Raw genomic sequence first — 4,808 nt, forward strand, 5'->3', positions numbered from 1 at the left:
TGATCGACCTTAATGGGAATAAGTTTCACGAGGCGTTATTGCCTATCGAACTTAATGGTTTCGACATCGTGTTGGGAATGGATTGGCTTAGCGCCAATGATGCCGAAATTTTGTGCAAGAAAAAGATAGTTAAAGTAAACCCGCCTGGAAAAGATTCGTTTATGGTGTATGGGGACAAACGGCGAGTGAATTCTGGGATCATTTCTCTAATGAAAGCCAGAAAGTGTTTGACCAAGGGATGTACATCATATTTAGCATTCGTGATTGATGCTAAGAAAGAAAAGAAGGTGATGCAGAGCATTCCAGTGGTGTGTGATTATCCGGAAGTATTTCCCGAAGATCTTTCTGGATTACCACCTGATAGACAAGTAGAGTTCAGAATAGACTTGTTACCAGGAACCACACCAATAGCAAAAGCACCTTATCGATTAGCACCGACGGAGATGAAGGAGCTAATGATGCAACTTCATGAGTTATTGGACAAAGGTTTCATTAGACCTAGTTCATCGCCCTGGGGAGCTCCGGTGTTATTTGTGAAGAAGAAAGATGGAAGTATGAGAATGTGCATCGATTACAGAGAGCTGAACAAGGCAACAATAAAGAATAGATATCCGTTGCCAAGGATTGATGACCTGTTTGATCAATTGCAAGGTTCGAGCTATTTCTCGAAGATCGATCTTAGGTCAGGATATCATCAGCTGAAAGTAAGAGAGCAAGATATCGAGAAGACTGCATTCAGAACTAGATATGGACACTACGAGTTCTTGGTTATGTCGTTTGGACTAACCAATGCTCCGGCAGCGTTCATGGATTTGATGAATAGGGTTTGTAATCCTTTCCTTGATAAATCCGTGATAGTGTTTATAGACGACATTCTGATTTACTCGAAAAGCCAGGAGGAGCATGGCAGACACTTGCGAGAAGTGTTAGAAGTTTTGAAGGAGGAGAAGCTTTATGCAAAGTTCTCCAAATGCGATTTTTGGATTCGTGAAGTCCAATTCTTGGGTCACGTGGTCAACCAAGAAGGTATAATGGTTGATCCAGCGAAGATTGAGGCTGTGATGAAGTGGGAACAACCGAAAAGTCCCACGGAGATCCGAAGCTTTTTAGGATTAGCCGGGTATTACCGAAGGTTTATCCAAGGCTTTTCTTCGATCGCTAGTCCATTGTCAGCTTTGACCCACAAAGGAGCTATTTATGCTTGGAGTGAGAAGCATAAAGAAGCATTCGAGAAGCTAAAGAAGAAACTATGCGAGGCACCGATACTTTCTCTACCCGATGGAGTTGAAGACTTCGCTGTCTATAGCGATGCGTCTGGGGTTGGATTGGGTTGTGTTTTGACCCAAAGAGAAAAGGTGATAGCATATGCGTCTCGACAGCTGAGAGAGCACGAAAAGAATTACCCGACTCATGATTTGGAGTTGGCAGCGGTAGTTTTCGCTCTGAAAATATGGAGGCATTACCTCTATGGCACGAAGTGCAAACTTTTCACTGATCATAAGAGTCTCCAATACCTCTTTAATCAGAAGGAATTGAATATGAGGCAACGACGCTGGCTAGAATTACTTAAAGACTACGACTGTGAGATACTTTACCACCCCGGTAAAGCTAATGTTGTTGCTGATGCTCTCAGTCGAAAGGTCAATCTTGAAAGGAAGAGGCCAAGAGCGTTGAGAATTGAAGTTGTCTCGACCATTGTGGAAAGTATAAAGAAAGCTCAAGAGGAAGCTTCTGAGAAAAATGACCGAAAGGAAGAACGTTTGGGCAAAACGTTGGTGTTCGGTGTAAACAGTCATGGACTGAAGGTGTTCCAAGATCGGATTTGGATACCTAAGACAGGAGGAGTCAGAGATCTTCTGATGGAAGAAGCTCACAAGACCATGTACTCGATTCATCCGGGTAGCACTAAAATGTATAGGGACCTGAAACCCTACTACTGGTGGCCGACGATGAAGCTTGATGTTGCAAAGTATGTAGCCGAGTGTGGGACTTGTGCGAGAGTCAAGACACAACATCAGAAACCTTACGGGAGTTTAGAACCTTTGCATGTGCCTATGGGTAAGTGGGAAGACATTGCTATGGATTTTGTCACTAAACTGCCCAGAACAAAGAATGGTCACGACATGATTTGGGTGGTCGTTGATCGATTCACTAAGAGTGCGCATTTCATAGCTGCCAGGGAGAAATGGTCTATGGAAAAGCTTGCGAATTCTTACGTGAAGGAAATTGTGAGGCTTCACGGTGTTCCGTTAACGATTGTATCGGATCGTGATAGCCGTTTCACCTCAAGGTTTTGGAAAAGTCTACAAGAGGAAATGGGTACCAAGTTATGTTTAAGCACAGCTTACCATCCGCAGACTGATGGTCAGAGTGAAAGAACAATACAAACACTTGAAGATATGCTGAGAGCATGTACCTTGGAATTCCTAGGTAATTGGGATGAACATTTACCGTTGGTAGAATTTTCCTATAATAATAGTTTTCACTCGAGCATTAAGATGGCACCTTATCAAGCTTTGTATGGACAGAAGTGTCGTACGCCGTCTTGTTGGCTTGAGGCTGGGGAAAAACAGTTTATGGGACCGGAGATGGTTCATCAAACTGCTGAAAAGTTGAAAATAATTAGGGAAAGAATGTTAGCAGCTCAAGATCGTCAAAAGAGCTATGCTGAAAAGAAGCGAAGACCGATGACTTTTGAGGTTGGAGATTCGGTTTTGCTTAAAGTCTCGCCGTGGAAGGGACTTATAAGATTTGGAAAAAGGGGAAAGTTGAGTCCAAGGTTTATTGGACCGTTTAAAGTCCTTCAGAGGATTGGGAATCAAGCTTACAAGCTCGAATTACCCGAAGAGCTGAATGGAATTCACAACACTTTTCATGTGTGTTATTTGAGGAAGTTCACGGGAGAAGTTCCCGATATAATTCCAATTTCTGAATTGAGAATTGATGAGAACAAAAGGTTGATTGAAGAACCAGAGGCAATTGTTGACCGAAAGACTAAGAAGTTGCGACGCAAAATGGTTGGGTTAGTGCTTGTCCGATGGAAACACACGAATGGGCCGAATCTCACCTGGGAGACGGAGAGTGACATTTTGAGTCGCTATCCGCATTTGTTTGTTGATGTGTGATTCCGGGGACGGAATCATTCTAAGGTGGGGAGAATTGTAACGCCTGTGTTTCGGGCTTGCCATTTGTAGCAATGTAATAGTCTAGGTTGACCTCTGTAACCCGTTTTGAAATAATAAGATTGTATTATTTGAGTATTATGTGTTTTGTGCTTAATTGCTTAATTATGTGGTTTGATTAATTAAGAATAAAAATAAGCGTCAAAATTTAAGTGTAAAATAAACTTAATATCTTTGAATAATGTTGTAGTAGTTGAAACGAGGTTTCCGAATATATTTAGAACGCCCAAATCTGACTTCGTATGAGGAAGTTATGATTTATCGAAGTTCCGGCTTAGCGGTATACAGCCTGTTTTACTCGATTTGAGATCGAGCGGTTGTTAGCCGAAGCAATCTAAATGAGAATCGAAGATCTCATTGTTGGTATCGAAGCGATAAAAAGTTAGGCGAGAACGGACGTCAAACGAAGAAGTTATGAATTTATAACGAAAGTTTCTGTCCCGGCCTATTAAAAATAATTAATAAAAAATAAAATCAAAATTAGCCGACGGAGTCTAAACGAAAGTCGTAGAGCATGGTCTCACCTTTCCGTGGATATAAAGAACGTCGAAAACGGAGTTCGTATGAAGAAGTTATGAATTTCCGAAGTTTATAAATCATTTTGTATTTAAATTTAAATCAAAATTCGGAAGCATTATCCGAAGGAGTCACCGATCTGATCCGAGGTACGCCCTGCGTACTCCGAGGGATGTCGACACTCGCACTCGAGCACTTCGGATACGTAAGCAATGACGTTTTGGGCAGTACGGCCCGCGTACTCCGAGGCTCCAGCCTCCTATAAATAGGATGCGAGGGTTCCAGGTATTTTTGCCAATTCCCTCTCATTTTCGTGTCGAAGCTCTGTATTTTTACCCCCGAAGCTACCCCGAAGCCCCGGTATCATACTCTAGCCCCGAGGCAAGTCCCGAGATCCCGAAGATCCCGAGAAGTGCGGTTCCCGAGTCGAAGCTCTGCCCGCAAGAAGTTCGATTTTCGAGGAGATCTTCCAGATCTGCTGAGGAATACTACTTTTATAAGCCGTAGTGTTGTCCGATCATCTTCTGATCAAGTGAGTGTGTAGTTATTTTCTTTCCAAATACAATAATACGAAGTATTATATATAAAATACGTGCTATGTGTATATATTTGGTTGTGTTATGTGTGAATGAGTATTCACTCTCTTCTATCTTACAGATCTGCTTATTTCTTTATGAGATATGTGTTATGTGTGTTGTGCCTCATCTGTTATGTGATATATGTGTTGATTAAAGCATGCTATACAGGTTTTCTTTAAACTATGTATACAAATGTATATTTTTATCTACTAATATGTTGGGTAGAACATGGGTAGACAGTTGGTGTGTAATAAACAGATGAGAGGCCTCGTTGTTGTTTGATTGAGTCATCTAGCGGAGTTTAGATGACGACCACTGGCTATTCTAGACAGTCTTGTGGAAACATTAGCAGGTTCGCCACCTGTAGGTGTTAATGAACTTGGGTGTTCATTCGCTGTACTCCATCCCCCTCATGGTTGCCTTATTTGACTTATATTGCTGAGGTACCCCCGAAGCATGTGTTGTCGCCCCGATGAAATATTCTTAGACTAGGTCCCTTATGTTAGTTGTTTTAGGGACATTAAAGTGAGAA

The sequence above is a fragment of the Lactuca sativa genome, chromosome 4 (assembly GCF_002870075.4).
Source record: "Lactuca sativa cultivar Salinas chromosome 4, Lsat_Salinas_v11, whole genome shotgun sequence".
NCBI classification, from domain to species: domain Eukaryota; kingdom Viridiplantae; phylum Streptophyta; class Magnoliopsida; order Asterales; family Asteraceae; genus Lactuca; species Lactuca sativa.